This window comes from Durio zibethinus, chromosome 1, assembly GCF_047325235.1.
Source record: "Durio zibethinus cultivar Kanyao isolate XHJ-2024 chromosome 1, ASM4732523v1, whole genome shotgun sequence".
Taxonomy (NCBI): Eukaryota; Viridiplantae; Streptophyta; class Magnoliopsida; order Malvales; family Malvaceae; genus Durio; species Durio zibethinus.
The window spans coordinates 75,278-93,145 of NC_143162.1; positions in this window are offsets into that span (position 1 = coordinate 75,278).

A 17,868-nucleotide genomic window follows, 5' to 3' on the forward strand; every position below is an offset into this window, starting at 1 on the left:
AACTTAAGAACATGTACTAAATAATCTTTTTCAAAATCTTGATCAAGCTTATTTAGCTTAATGTTTTGTCATTTCAAAATAAGAATTAATTCAAGGCTAACATTATTTTTTCTCTCTTGATTTTTTGGATTGGTTCTTGATCCATCTTCATGGGGTCTTTTTATAGGCCTTTAATCCAAATCACAATAGAAAAATGTTTTTTTGGTTTCAATCTCTTAATCCAAGTTAATTTTAGATTTTTAATCCATGTCCACCTCTTAACCTAATACATTTTTTCAATTAGAACACTAGACTTCAAACCGAATCAAACTCTTTCTTTTTTTCTTTTTTTTTTAAACAAACCATAAATTAATTAATTAAAAAAATAATCCTAAACTAAACAAAATACTAAAATTTTAAAATTAAATAAAAAATACCTGAACTAGATAGAATGTCTATATCTAAGCATTTCAATTACAGTGTGTGTTTAATTTAGAAAAATTCACAAATTTTTTCTCTAAATTTTGATGTGGATATTTGTTTCTCATATGTGGTTTAAGATAATTTAATTATAAGGAAAAATGTCAAATTTCCAACAATACTTAAAGTCCTGAAATCAAAATTCTATTTCTTTCTATGGTATTCTAGGATTTTGAAGAAAAAAGTTGTTTTATTTCTAGATTTGACATAAATAAAAAATTGATCACATATCCATTATCTTTTTGAAAAGTGAGTCTAAAACTCAATTGTAGTTTTTTTTTAATTTGTCTTATTTTTAATTTAATTTTAATATGTGACAATTAAAGCTTTTCAAGGAAAAAACACTTTAATTAATGATTAATTAATCGATTAAGGTGTTTCTTCTTTAAAATGCCTTAAAGAAGAAACACCTTAATTGCTACATATTAAATTTTGTTTTGAATCTCAAAGACCAAGTTATGACATAATTGATTTTGATAAAGATTCAAGTAGCTATTAACTAAGTTATTTTAATGGAAAAATGCCTTAATTGATTATCACTTAAGGAGTTTTTCCTAAAAACGTCATAAATGAAAATTATTAAAATTTAACTTTCCCTCTCAATTAAGCTGTTTTTTCCTACAAATATCATAATTGTCATATATTAAAATTTTGTTTTCCTTCCCAAAGACTATGTTCTCACAATATAAACATTGTTATGTCTAGTCAACTTAAAAAGAACCTATATTTTATGCATTAAATAAGGGGTTTTTATATATGAAATGCCTTAATTGATGTTTTCATCATGTTTCAATAACCAATATGTTTCTAATTTTTATTTTAACATACCTAAGCTCAAAGTAAATACTTTTTCATTTAAACCAACTTCAGCTTCAATATCCATCATTTAATTTTTGTTTTGTTAAGTTTATCTTTATTTTTTTCAAAAAATGATGTGGATACTATCTGATACCTAATTATATGTTCTGCATTATTTGTTGCATTCTAATCTTTTTTTTTATCTTTTTAAATGTCATTTAGATCTAGATTGAAATTATGTTGATATATCAAATGTGTTTTATGATTTATTTGTTTTAGCTCCATCATCCACAAATGTTTTATTGCTGATTTATATTTTTTTTCTTGATGTTTAAAAGATTTCATATACCATATGCAAAGATTTGCTTTCTACTTATGTTTTCAACTTTAATGAGATTTTATCTTTTAAACAGTTATGACTCGTTTATCATTGAGAATGAAGATGCAATTAGTTACATTGCTTTTGATACATTTAAACCAAATAGAGACTTTGTTGCATGTGTTACATTTTGTTGATGTGATTTTATTACATATGAACATTAAAAAATGGCATAGATTATCTTATGATGGAACATTTTATGATAGGCTATGTATTAAAGAGTTAAATTTAAATGCAATAATTTTTTAAAGTGATAGACAATGTGTAGATAATACTAAAATAGATAAGAGAGCTTTTATAAAATTATGTCATTTGCTTCAAATAGAATGGGGATTACATGCATCTCGTCATATGTCAATAGAAGAACTAGTTATTAACCTCTTTCACACCATCGCTTATCATACAAAAAATAAAGTTATGAAGCGTCAAGTAACTAGATCAGGAGAGATGATTAGTAGACAGTTTCATTTTTTGTTAACTTCTATTTTAAGACTGCATACGTTATTATTTAAAAAACTTAAATCGATATCGAATAATTCAATAGATAATAGATAAAAATGATTCAAGGGTTATTTAGGTGCCTTAAATGGGACATACATCAAGATCAATGTAGACGCAATTAATAGGCCTAAATACATGATTAGGAAAAATGAAATTGATACCAATGTCTTTGGTGTTTCCATCTCATAAATGTTATTCATATATGTTTTATGGGGATGGAAAGGTTCTGCAGTAGATAATAAAGTGCTAAGGGATACCATTACAAGCAAAAATGGGTTAATAATCCCACAATGTATTATCTTTATTATGTTTGTTTTAGCTTTATAATGAAATATATTTTTTTATATTATTAATGTTGTTCACTATAATAGGTAATTACTATTTGTGTGATACCAAATACACAAACAGAGAATGATATAATTGTTGGTCCCGTATGTTCTTTTGTTGTTATTTGATTTTCTAGAAAAAAAAGATAAGTTACATATTATCATACAAATATATTAAATAATAAATTATAAACAATTAACAAACTAGGTATATATACTGAGAATTCATATGATAGATGATCTCAAACAAACTATGACCAACTTTCATAACAAATAATATATTTATATGTCATTGGAGAATCAATCAATAATTCAAAATTATCAGCGAGCGATAAAATACATTTGGTTGTCAATTTGCACTTAAAATCTCTTAATGCTTTCCCAACCAATTGCAATACAAGCTTTTTATACTCGATTGGGATGTCAAACAATTCCCATAAAAATGATTAAATTAAATAAACTCAACACACTAATTCAATTCCATTAACAATTAACAAAATTTTAGATTTCGTTGAATAAACATACCATAATTGAATCCCATATATTGTCCTTCTTATCATAAAAAATCATTCGCTAACTAGGGTAGGTAATCGATATACTCTGCTAGACGACAACTCCAATATAGCTAGCCAACTTTGCACCTCCGTTTAACATAGGCTACCAATCTTGATTGAACTCCACATGAATTTTCATCCCACTCGCTTTAAGCAATCTATTACGTTCCTTTGATTTTTTTTTTTTCAATGCAGGTTTGTTTTCTTCATTTTTAGTACAGGGAAACATATGTCTTTTAAAAGTCATAAAACTTGTAAATTTTATCAAAATTATATAAAATAAACCAAAACTTTCTCTCTACATATCTATACAGTAAATACAACCAATATCTAATACAGTAAAAAAACCAATATACATTACATAGAACAAAACTAATAATATTATACACGATATAGGCCATATTGTGTTTTATCATATCATAACAGTCTATGTAAAAAACATATCATAACAGTTTATGTAAAACAAATTAGAACAAATATAAGACCTATTTTCCATATAACTAATCGGCAAACTACAATACTCTAACTAAAAAACCAAAAAAATACCATGTAAGCATTGCAGATAAGGTGTGATACATTGGTGACGTTGGGAAATACATATTTATATAAACATATAAAAATATATAGTATGAAAGAACAAAAAAATGGCATACATAGACAAATAAACAATGTACAAAAAGGAAAAATTCGCACTTACCAAATTAAAACAATGTCCAATGACGTTGAGGGTACCATGGTCCAGAGGGATAAAGGAGATGAAGAAACAAAAATGGAAAGTGGATGGGTTTATGATTTAGGGAAATACACGAATAGTGTCTTTTATCATTAAACTATTAAAGGCATGTTAGCCATTTGGTTTTTCAAGTTTTAATAATGTAAAATGAATGTTTTAAAAATTATCAATTACGACTGTAGACACCCAATTGAGTCCAGGCCCAGATCAATTGGGCTTGGCCCAAACGGGTAAGGCCCAATTCAATTGTAACCCTGTATTTTTTTTTCTTCTTCTTTTGTATTTTATGTATTTTATTATTTATTATTATTATTATATATGTATATATGTATATTTTTATTTATTTATTTATTTATTTTTTATTAATATTTATATGTATTGTATTTATATAGTTATATATATTATTATTTTATTATTATTTTATTATTAATTTTTTTTCTTTTTCTTGTAATATTTTTTTTTGTTTATCTTATTGTATTCCTAATTATCTGTTAATAATTTTTTTTTCTTTCTTTTTTCTTGATCCGTATCTGATTCTTTTTTAATTATCTATTATTATTTTTTTATTTGATTTTTATTTTTGGAGGGCTGAGATTGAAGTTGAAGAATCCCACTGGGAATGGGAATTCAATAAGAAGAGTCCAGTTGGATTCAAAGATTGAATTCTCATCCAAGGAGGAATTGGGATTGATCAGGAACTCCTGATCAATCCCTATATAAAGGACCCCTGGAACAGATGCAAACACAGACAGAAAACAGTAAGCAAAGCTACTGATTTGAGAGAAAAGGAGGCGTATAGGAAGCTAGGAAAAGTTTAAGAGTGTTCTGGGAGTGAGAAAAAATTTTTAAAAATTTTTGGCGAAAAATTTTTCTGGAAATTTTTGGGAAATTTCCAGATTTCGGCCAAAATTTCGGCGAAATTTGAATTTTTCGGCAACAATTTCGGCGAACATTGAAGTTTCCGGCCACCTGCCAGTTTCCAACGAAGAATCCCAGAAACCGGTGATATTCCGACCAACTTCCGGTGAAATTTCCAGATTTCGGTGATATTTTCCAGAATTCGGTACCGGTGTTCTTCAGATTTTAGAGAGAAGGGAGAGGAAAAGGGAAAAAGAGAGAGAGAGAGGAGGAGCGTTCTGTCGAAAAATGAAGGGGATTGCCTTTTATACCCTCCCAAAACGACGTCGTTTTGGCCTTAAGTAACCAGAGGATCCGCGCGTTTTACCGAACCCGACCCGACCCGAGCGTCGACCCGCTTTCCTGACCTGCGCGTGTTGCCCCTCCTCCGAGCCGAGCCGTTCCAAGCTGCCAAGCCGCTCCCCCCGAACCGTTTCCCTGCCTTGAGCCGAGCCGAGCCGCGATCCGAGCCGCTCCAGGTTTTTTTTTTTTTCTTTGAAATTTTTTTATTTGTTTATATGTTTTTTTATTTTTTTTATTTATTATATTAGGTTTATTTAATATTCTTTTTATCTTAGTTTTATTTTTATTTTTATTTTACTTTTCTTTATTTTTTATTATTTATTTATATTTTTTATTATTATGTTTTCTTCAAATAAAAATCAAATTTTCCAAAAAAAAAATATTTTTAGGGAAAAGTTGAAAGTATCAATTTTCCTTAGAAATACATTTTCAAAAAAGAGATTTTTGAGGAAAAGTTGAAAGTATCAATTTTCCTTAAGAATAAAGTTTCGAAAAAAAATATTTTTGAGGAAAAGTTGAAAGTATCAATTTTCCTTGAAAACCAAAATTTTTGAAAAAATATTTTTAGGGAAAAGTTGAAAGTATCAATTTTCCCTACACAAGAACAATCATTCTTTCCTTTCTTTCTATTTTGATTTTGATTTTGATTTGTCTTTAAACAATCCGACGATGGAGCCTCTGCAAGTGAAACAGTAGTTTTTATTGCATACTCTTGAGGTGAGGGAATTTTCTCAAATTTCTGCTAAAAGTATTAGAGTCAATTGAGAAAAATTTTTAATAATTAATTACTTGGTAAAATTTTAAAGCTTTTGGATAACACAAATTTAAGCTGGTACCATCTTTTGATGGGCGTTGTGAGGGTGCTATAACCTTCCTCACACGTAACCGAACTTCCGAACTCTGTTCTGGTTAGCAGACCTGAACCTATTCTTTTAGGGACCCTTAATTTTAGGTGTTCCCTGAAAGGACGGATTCTTTAGGTGGCCAATCGCACCTAGATAAAAAAAGATTGGTGGCGACTCCTAAAAGTCAATGTCTAGCGATAGATCCCCGAATCTAGACGTTATGACAGCTTGGTGACTCCACTGGGGATTTTGAGAGTCAGGCCAGCAAATAATTTGTGTTATCCAAAAGTCTAATAAAATTGAACCTTTTTGTATATATATGTATTATTATTTATTCATGTTTATTTACTTTGTTAATTATGTCATTCATATGCATGTGCATAACATAAGCTTTACACCCGAGCTCCGTCCCTTTAGGAGGGAGTAAAGTACCTATTGCTTTCGTGAGGTCTAATGCCTCCGCAGTGGCTAGCAAAATACTCTCACTCAAATTGAACCTTTTCCGCTTGTAGCCTGTAATAAGTGAGGATTAGGGTGCCTTACTAGTCTGTGATGGATAAGGATGTAAGGAACAATTTGAGGACCTTTAGATTCTGACCTTAAAACCGCATGTAGTGAACTTTAAGAGTGCCTACACCTAGGATAGAGCTCTTTCTACCCAATGATAGATATACCCTAAAATTATGACACAAAAAAGGTGTTTATCTAATCATTTTGATTGCTTAACTTTGTGTATTATTTTTATCATATGTAACATTATGCATCAACATCACTTACGTTTCATCCACGGAACTAACTATGTTGTTTGTCTGATTGTATGCATCTGTATTCTTTTCATGATCATGTTTCAACACAATCATTTGTATTCATTTCATACTAGATTTCATTCAAAAAATGTACATTTCATTTGTGTATCAAAGCATCATACATAAGGCACAGCATAACATTTCTAATCATAAGTATGGTACTCAAGGTCCGAAAATAGCTCCATCTAGCGAAAATCTTGCTCATCCATACAACACAAGATCCAGAGCAAGGCAAATGGAAGAAGAAAGTTCTCATAGATTTGAAAAGCTAAAAAAAGCTCAGGAGAAGATTGGAAGTGAACTAAGCAAGATTCTGGAGGTCCTCAATAATATGAATAAAGGAAAAAGAGTTGAAGGAAGTACAAGCCAGCAAGAAGTGGCTGACCCTTTGTACCCTCCAAGTTTTGACCCACCTCAAGCCCAGTCTGCCCAAGAGGTCCCACCATAATATTTTGCATATCCAACATATCCTGGAATGCCATCAGCTTTCAACTCAGGGCAGTATAATAGCTATATAAATCATGTCTTCACTGAAAAGACAGCAGAACCAATTCCTGATCTAGAAGAGAAAGAGAAGGAAAAGATAAGGGTGGAAGCTGAAGAAAGCTCTAAAATTAGCATGCTAGAACAGAGGCTACGGGCTGTGGAAGGATTTAGCTGTTATGGGTCAGTTGATGCTGCTGTGCTCTGCCTAGTTTCTGATGTGGTTATCCCCCATAAGTTCAAAGTATCGAAGTTTAAAAAATATGACGGTACAAAATACCCTAAAACCCACATCACCATGTATTGTAGAAAGATGACAGCTCATGCACATGATAAAAAACTCTTGATGCATGTCTTTCAGGATAGCCTTACTGGTTCTACTGCCAGGTGGTATGTTCAGTTGGATAGAACCCACATTCGCTCCTGAAACGATATGACTCATGACTTCATCAGCCAATATCGACACATCATCGATTTGGCCCCTGATCGTTTATCTTTGCAAAATCTGGAAAAAAAGTTAAATGAGTCTTTTAAAGAATACGTCCAGAGATGGAGGGATATAGCTTCACAGGTACAACCTCTACTGACAGAGAAAGAGACCACAGTGTTATTTGTTAGCACTTTAAAGCCTTCCTATTATGAAAAGATGATAGAAAATGCAACAAAGAATTTTGCTGACATGATAATCTCTGGAGAAATTATTGAAAGTGCCATAAAAAATGACAAATTGAGAGGAGGAGAAACCAAGAAGACATCAGAAAAGAAAGAAGCTCAAGCTCAAGCTCAAGCTGTGAGCTTTGATAGACAACAATTCAGGGGTTATCAACCCTATCCATCCTAAGGTTACTCTCCATACTATCCTGCTGTGAATAATGCCTCATCCTACCCATACCAGCTAGCCTCACAACCATCTTATTCATCCACTTACCGCCTTAACATTTAAGCTCCTGTAAGAACCCAAATTCGTCTTACTAACCCAGCAAGTGGCTCACGAGAACAAAGGACTACTCGAGAAAAACTTGTATTTGATTCAATCCCTATGACTTATACAGAGTTATATCGAGAACTCTATAATAGCCATTTGATTGCCCCCAGCCATGTGGAACCACTTAAACCACCCTATCCAAAGTGGTATGATCCTACAGTCCACTGCGACTACCACTATAGAATTACTGGCCATTCTACTGAAAATTGCACTGCTTTAAAGTATAAGGTACAACGGTTGATCAATGATGGAATGGTAAGTTTTGATCAAGGAAAAGTAACAACATCTAATGTTAGCACTCTGAGTGAAAGTCAAGAACAGAAAGGGTCCGGAGAGTCACAATGAATTGACTGGCAAGATGTCAATAGAGATTCTTCACTTGATCATATAGGGAGATAATTTTTGAGAATGGAGATAAGGCTGGTTGAAGTTTTTTTTATCATTTTAAGATTTCTTTTCAAGTAATGTTAGGATTTCTTTTCTGCAATATCACTTCACTTGTTATCATCTTAATAAAGGCAAGTCAATGTATTTCATTACATTTTTCTCTTTCACTTGACCATTACTCCATGCTTTGTTACCTTTCATAACTTTATACTCCCTTTCTTAAAATTCAGATGATGAATATTTAGACAATGATAACAATGATTCTGGGATTTAATTTTGAGAACTCATCCACGTCAATGTGAGGAGATGATTTGAGCAAAAAGTAAGCTGTTACTGAAGGTGAAATAGATATGTCTTGAAGGTGTGCAATCTTTTATACAAGTTCATGAGCTTTGTTCAATAGATGATGTTCAAGAAAGGTATTCACAATTGAGATGAAAAATGGCCATATTTCTTTTACCATTTGAAAAACCATTTATTGTTACCCCTTTGAGCTTACCATTTTTTTTTTGAAGAACCCCAACCAAGGATCACCCTCTACACTGGAGGGTAAATTTTGAAAAAAAAAAAACACCACAAAAGGTCTCAAAAATGGAAAGAGAAAGAAAAGCAAAAGAAAAATAAAAGCCACACATGACTTGGGGCAAAGTAATGAGAATCTTTTATGTGAGGAAAGAAAAAGTAGTGAAACGATGTGGGGGCAAAATGTCAAGTTGTATCAAATGATCCTTTGGTTTTGAACCTTTTTAATACATGTTTTGAGCCTATTATATCCTTGTTTTATGACCCTTCACCTTGGCCTACATTACAACCTTGAAAAGTCCATTTGGATCAAATGTGAATACTCAACTTGAATGATCATAAGTTGAGCAAAGACATGCTCATGATGAAGCAATGGAATCATGCTAAATGAAAGAATCAACAATGGATGAAAAATGAGAAAAAAGAAAAAAAAAAAGGGAAAAGTGAGAAAATGAAAAAATAAAAAAAGAGATTCAAATTGAAAACCTAAAAGGGTGATTTTGGTACCAAAAAAAAAGATCCATGTCAAATGGCTCACATGAATGAAAGATCAAAGACATCTGAAGATCCCTCAAAGACTGGGGCAGAGTTCGCCAAGCTCAAGATGACTTCAACAGTAAATGGAATGAGTTTTTGAAAGATAATCCTAGATTAATGTTGAAAATTATCTGAATATTCATCATTTGGACATACCATTCACCTCAATGACATCCAATTTATTTCTTTTCCCATTTATTTTCTACCAAAATAGATCTCCATTGATTATCTTTACCATAATTCACCTTCTGTTCTCTTATTATTTCACCCCTAAAATGAATTTAGAAAATGCTTGATTGCATTATATTTGTCAAGAATTGAAATGATAATGAATGAATGAATATGTGTTTAAAAGAATCTTACATTCATTTGAAAAAAAATCTAAGATGATGAAAAAATGGTAGAAACCTAAAAGAGATGATTTAGAAGGATGTATGATGTGACCAAATAGAGAATATGATGGGGTAAATCTTGAAAAATGATACAACCAAGTGATGAGTACAAGGATGAATTGGTTGAATGGTGGGAACAATCAGTGGACAGAGTTTGTTTTGGAATGGTTAATGCTGAGACACCTATGAGTAATGATCCAGTGATGGTGGATGAAACTTGTTAGTGCTGAGAAATTCATTGAATAATGGTCAAGTGATGATCGATTGATGAAGCTTATTTCAAAGTATTGAGAAACTGAACAAGGAAAGAATGTGAGTGGAAAAGACAATTGAGAGCTACACTGGTTCGATCTTAGAAGAGCAGTGCAATTGGATCCTTGAGGAATCAAAGGGCTTGACACCCAAGAAAGAAAAAAAAGAGCTTGAGAAACTTGAGTACCATACATTGAACAGGAATTAATTGGCCAATATTTGCATAGCATGCATTGAAAATCATGCACATTGCATAGCATACACTACTTTCAAGAAAGTATAGTGTATAAATTCAAGAAGCAGGGGTGTTCCAACATCCCATATGGAGAAGACAAATATAAAGATATTTTACAAGATGGAGAAGAAACTTGTCAGGTAAGTTCCTAATCCTTGAAATAGGATGTCTTTTGATATCAGGGTTGATTTATAAGACCTTTGGGCATGATCTCTTGAAATTCTCTCAAACACAACTTTCAACTCCTTCGGACATGATTGTCGAGGAGTATTTACCTTTCCAAGTTCGTTGCCTCTGTTTAGATGAGCAATTTACTTTTCAAGTTCGTTGCCTCTGTTTAAAGGAGCAATTTACTTTCCAAAGTCGTGGTGCCTCTGTTTAGAGGAGCAATTTACTTTTTCAAAGTCGCGGTGCCTCTGTTTAGAGGAGCAATTTACTTTTCAAGTTCGTTGCCTCTGTTTAGAGGAGCAATTTACTTTCCAAAGTCGTGGTGCCTCTGTTTAGAGGAGTAATTTACTTTCCAAAGTTCCGTTGCCTCTGTTTAGAGGAGCAAATTTACTTTCCAAGTTCGTTGCTTTTGTTTAGAGGAGCAATTTACTTTCCAAAGTCGTGGTGCCTCTGTTTAGAGGAGCAATTTACTTTCCAAAGTTCCGTTGCCTCTGTTTAGAGGAGCAATTTATTTTTCAAAGTCGTGGTGCCTCTGTTTAGAGGAGCAATTTATGTTTCTCAAAGTCGTTGAGCCTCTGTTTAGAAGAGCTTTGGTCAAAAACAAAAAAACAAAAAAATAAAAAAAACAAAAAAACAAAAAAAAAACAAAACAAAAAAACAAAAAGTGACAACGTTGAGTTGAATCTGGATTGGGTGTCTACGTCTTTGCGCAATTTTTGTTTCACAGAAAATGTGCAAAAAGGGGCAGCTGTAGACACCCAATTGAGTCCAGGCCCAGATCAATTAGGCTTGGCCCAAACGGGTAAGGCCCAATTCAATTGTAACCCTGTATTTTTTTTTCTTCTTCTTTTGTATTTTATGTATTTTATTATTTATTATTATTATATATTAATATATGTATATCTTTATTTATTTATTTATTTTCTATTAATATTTATATGTATTGTATTTATATAGTTATATATATATTATTATATTATTATTATTTTATTATTAATTTTTTTTTCTTTTTCTTGTAATATTTTTTTTGGTTTATCTCATTGTATTCCTAATTATCTTTAATAATTTTTTTTCTTTCTCTTTTCTTGATCCGTATCTGATTCTTTTCTAATTATCTATTATTATTTTTTTATTTGATTTTTATTTTTGGAGGGCTGAGATTGAAGTTGAAGAATCCCACTAGGAATGGGAATTCAATCAGAAGAGTCCAGTTGGATTCAAAGATTGAATTTCCGTCCAAGGAGGAATTGGGATTGATCAGGAACTCCTGATCAATCCTTATATAAAGGACCCCTGGAACAAATGCAAACACAGACAGAAAATAGTAAGCAAAGCTACTGATTTGAGAGAAAAGGAGGCGTATAGGAAGCTAGGAAAAGTTTAGGAGTGTTCTGGGAGTGAGAAAAAAATTTTAGAAATTTTTGGCGAAAAATTTTTCTGGAAATTTTTGGGAAATTTCCAGATTCCGACGAAAATTCTGACAAAATTTGAATTTTTCGACAACAATTCCTACGAACATTGAAGTTTCCGGCCACCTGCCAGTTTTCGACGAAGAATCCCAGAAACCGGTGATATTTCGGCCAACTTCCGGTGAAATTTCTAGATTCCGGTGACATTTTCCAGAATTCGGCACCAGTGTTCTTCAGATTTTAGAGAGAAGGGAGAGGAAAAGGGAAGAAGAGAGAGAGAGGGGAGGAGCGTTCTGCCGAAAAACGAAGAGGATTACCTTTTATACCCTCCCAAAACGACGTCGTTTTGGCCTTAAGTAACCAGAGGATCCGCGCGTTTTACCGAACCCGACCCGACCCGAGCGTCGACCCGCTTTCTTGACCTGCGCGTGCTGCCCCTCCTCCGAGCCGAGCCAAGCCGCGCCAAGCTGCCAAGCCGCTCCCTCCGAGCCGTTTCCCTGCCTTGAGCCGAGCCGCGATCTGAGCCGCTCCAGGTTTTTTTTTTTTTTCTTTGAATTTTTTTATTTGTTTATATGTTTTTTTTATTTTTTTTATTTATTATATTAGGTTTATTTAATATTCTTTTTATCTTAGTTTTATTTTTATTTTTGTTTTACTTTTCTTTATTTTTTATTATTTATTTATATTTTTTATTATTCTGTTTTCTTCAAATAAAAATCAAATTTTCCAAAAAAAAAAAATTTTTAGGGAAAAGTTGAAAGTATCAATTTTCCTTAGAAATACATTTTCAAAAAAGAGATTTTTGAGGAAAAGTTGAAAGTATCAATTTTCCTTAAGAATAAAGTTTCGAAAAAAAATATTTTTGAGGAAAAGTTGAAAGTATCAGTTTTCCTTGAAAATCAAAATTTTTGAAAAAATATTTTTAGGAAAAAGTTGAAAGTATCAATTTTCCTTAAAAATAAATTTCCAAAAAATATTTTTGGGGAAAAGTTGAAAGTATCAATTTTTCCTACACAAGAACAATCATTCTTTCCTTTCTTTCTATTTTGATTTTGATTTTGATTTGTCTTTAAACAATCCAACGACGGAGCCTCTGCAAGTGAAACAGTAGTTTTTATTGCATACTCTTGAGGTGAGGGAATTTTCTCAATTTTCTGCTAAAAGTATTAGAGTCAATTGAGAAAAATTTTCAATAATTAATTACTTGGTAAAATTTTAAGGCTTTTGGATAACACAAATTTAAGCTGGTACCATCTTTTGATGGGCGTTGTGAGGGTGCTATAACCTTCCTCACACGTAATCGAACTCCCGAACTCTGTTCTGGTTAGCAGACCTGAACTTATTCTTTTAGGGACCCTTAATTTTAGGTGTTCCCTGAAAGGACAGATTCTTTAGGTGGTCAATCACACCTAGATAAAAAAGATTGGTGGCGACTCCTAAAAGTCAATATCTAGCGATAGATCCCCGGATCTAGACGTTATGACAACGACATTTATGCATAACAAATGCTTTAATTGAGTTAAACAAATGGCTTTTATTTAGAGAGCAATTAAGGCGTTTCTAAAAATAAACACCATATTTGATAAAAAAAAAAGTAATCAATTAAGGTGTTCACTTTGAAAAACACCTTAATTGACATGAGCAAATAAGGTGTTCATCATTAGAAATGCCTTAATTGATTATGTGTTAAAAAAATGATCAATTAAGGTGTTCATATACACAAACGTCTTAATTGACTTGAGCAAATAAAGCTTTCACCATTAGAAACGCCTTAATTGAGTATATATTAAAAACTAAAAAACGATCAATTAAGGCGTTCATATACACAAACTCTTTATTTGATGATGTTTTATAAATTATAAAACTAATAATTAAGGTGATCATATTAACAAATGTTTTAATTGATGATGTTTTATAAACTAAAAAAAAGTCAATTAAAATATTTATTTTTTTTATTTTTAAAGGCATCATTTGTCATTTGGGAATTGATTATTAATAAGACAATATGAAAGATTGCCTTAAGCTTGTTAAAGAGATTATGGCAATTATATAATAATTAATAACTGTAAATTTTTTTCAATCAAATGAGTGAATATGAATACGAGATATTTTAAAAATTAAACAAAACTTGGGTATTACATTTTCTCTCGAAATCTAAAATTGTACGAATCAAATGCCTTTGTAAAGTTTTTAAGACTTCATTAATTGTAGTATTTTCAACTTCTTCTCTTGAATATATTGAGAGAAGAGTTTTTTTTTTTTTTTATTAGGATCCATCTTGAATTTCAACTTGAGTGATTTTTCAAATTTTCATTACTTTACTTTAATGGGTCATTAGAAAATATGAAATTAAAAGTTATTTTATTTATCTCTAACATATTTTTATTTTTATTTTATTAATATATCTATATATTTTTATAAATTAAAAATATCGTATTGTATAGTTTTATAATATATATTTTTCACTTCAATATTATTATTTTTTATAATTATTTTTACCTCATAAAATTTAAATAGTTTTAAATTTCTTTTTAAAACATTTATCTAAACAAAACAATTATAAATACTAACATTTAAAAATAATGCATTTTAAAATACTAAAATTTTAAAATGATGCATTCTAACAAGGGTAAGAGTTACAAAGTAGCAAATTGATAATGAATGTTAACCATTTGAATAACAAGTTCTCTATTTTTTTTTTCTTTTCTTACTTTCTACTAATCAAAACTTAAGTATCCAATATTTCACTAATAAACCATACGATTGTTTTGTTGGTAAATTTTGTTTTCTATAAGTTATCTATGAAAATTTTAAATTCCACAAGTATGTAAGTTATGTTAAATATTTGTCATATAAATTATAATTGAATAGAGATCCACTTGCAACAGTGTAAGTGTTATAATTTTTTTTTATTCATAGATTAAAATTAAATTCATAACACTCACACTTAGACATTTTATTTCAATGGTAAAAAAATGTGTAAAGTTTACACTAATATAATGAATTTTTTTATTATAAATATATTAATTTTTTATATATTATGAGTAATATTTTAATTCTTTTAGTTTTAAGCAAATTTTTAACATTAACATCGCTTATAAAGATGATATATATGTGTGTGTGTGTGTGTGTGAAGATGCATCAATTTATACAATGTAAAATTAAATTAAAGAAGTTTTACACATTTTTTTTAATTTTTAATTTTAATAAATTCAAAAGGTGAGACAAACAAATAAATTTTTTTTTTAATTTTATCCCTTTGATTTTAGTTTTATAATATATAAATTGACTCTTCATCATATATATATATAATATGAATTTACTCACACTAATATTAAAATTACATATTTTTTAATTATTAAATCAAAATAATTAAATATCAATGTTATAAATTTAATTTTAATTAAAAAATAGAAAACAAATATAAAACTTACACTAATACAAACGAATCTTCACTCTAAAGGGATCAAAATAACACTTGCAATATTGAACCAAGTTATAGTTTTTGTCATTTACGATTTAAACTTAAAAACTAAAAAAAAAAAAAGAAAAAAAGAAAAAACCATTGTGTATAAGTAGTAAATAGAAAGATGACAAACGACATGAAATTAGAAAGCCTAACAAACAGAGCATGAACAGTGATACTTGAGAGTTTGCTTTCTATATATTGTTATAGATTTACGAATGACTATGTTAGTGTACCCGACTTTAGAGATAGAGTGTCGGAAACCATATATAAGCTACCTGTTGTCGTCTGGCCCATATCTTACGAGCTATTGTCCTGTCATGTCGTCATAAGTCACTTCACTTTGCAGCGCTACCTATTAAATTTCCTCCTCCCAAGTCAGGATTTTTAAATTAAAATTTTTTTAAAAAAATAATAATATTTAAAAAATAAATGTGTAATTTTTATATTCTATTAACATTAAAAAATAGAAAAAATTTCATATTTAATTAAGAAAATCTAAGAGTCTCAATTAATTTATTTTTATTATATTATTTTTAATGATATATAAATAATATGTAATTTTTATAAAATAATTAATTAATTTAATATTTATTTATTTACAAATGATTTATTTAAAGTAATTTATATATTTATATAATATATAGTTTATTTTATTTATTTATAAATTTTTTATATAAAAAATATTAAATATAAATTCAAAAAAAAAATTGTTTATAAAAAAGGTCGCCTAATATATAAAAGACTACGTTTATTATTACATAATAGCTTTGTGTTATTAACTAGATGACAGTTTGTATACAACAAACGTTGTCTGTTACACATTTATTAATTTGTTTGCTTTATGTAACCAAACACACAGACACTACGTTCTATGTGTTTATATATTCTCATTCGTCTTCCCATCTTCACGATCAAACCCACAAACTCTACGTGATCACTTTTCCAAGGAAGTCCTCCTTGTAAACCCTAATCCTCACAACCCGCATTTTATCCTCCAGGTTTTTCTCGCCATACCTTTTACGGAAGACCCATCGACAAGTAGAGTCTCCACGTACGGGGAGATCACGCTCTATGGTTCCCTGGTTTCACTTGTTTTGAGCCTTAATTCAAATCACGTCTTTGACTTTCTTGATAACTTGGATCCTCTCAGGTCTAACTCTGGCATTTGCAAAGCACCCTCATTTTGAAATTGTCTACTTTCAAGACCAAGAGTCTGCAGCTTAATCAAAAGCTTATAGCGTGCTTTACAGCTTATAGTGTTTGACTGTTGCTGTCTGTTTCCTTATAGAGATTGATTTATCAATAGAATTTGTGTTAAAATAGTGATAAGAGTGATGGGAGTGAAGAGAGGACTGGGTGATAAAAAATTATTGTTGTTTTAACAAATGTAATTTATATTTAATAAAAGATTACATTTAATTTTTTAACCATAATCTATTATTATATTAAATTGCGTTTTTAATATTAAAAATTGTAATTTTTGTTAAAACTTAAGAATTAATAAGATTACAATTTTTATAATATATTTTCAATAAAATTATATTTTTTATTTTAAAATTGTATTTTTTTTGTTAAAATTATAAAATTTAAAAAAATAATTTTTTTAAAATTATATATTTTCTAGATAAATTATTTTTTTTACTTTAAAAAATGTAATTCTTATTGAAACTATAAAATTTTAAAAAATATTATTTTAAAAATTTTATATTTTCAATAAAACTTATATTTTTATCTAAAAAAATATATTATTTGTTAGAATTTATTGAATTTCAAAAAATAAAATTTTAATAAATTAAAAATAAAAAAAAATAATTATAATCCACAAATTTATTTTAATACATTTCAATTTCAAATAATTTAATATTATTTTAAAAAATATGCATATGTTATTATATTTTTATTAAATAAATTCAAATTAATTATACAAACTAAATATAAATATAATCTTAATGAATAAAAATTTAATATAAATAAAAATTGAATTTGTTTTATATTTTTTAAAAAATAAAATTTAAATATGATCGAACATAAAAAAATGAGATTTAAAATGTTTTATGCGTGTCAGTCTGGATTTCAGTTTATCAAATAATTTTTTATATTAAAAAATAAAATAAATCATAAAAATAATTTATTCATAAAAATAAAATAAAATTTATATTCCTTAAAAAAAATTAAAAAATTCAAAAGGCGCATAATTTAGGACTATTTTCCTTTTATTGATACTGATACAATTGAAAATCTTAAAATACCACAAAAGTCACATTAGTGAAATTAAAATAAAATTTACGTTAGGAAAAAAAACTTTTGTTTGCTCGGAACCAAACGCTCGATAATAATAAAGAAAAGAAAAAAGAGAAAAAGAAAAATAAAAAGAAAAAACAGAAGAAAGGAATTCAAATTCATTCTCCAAAACGTAAGAATATCTCCC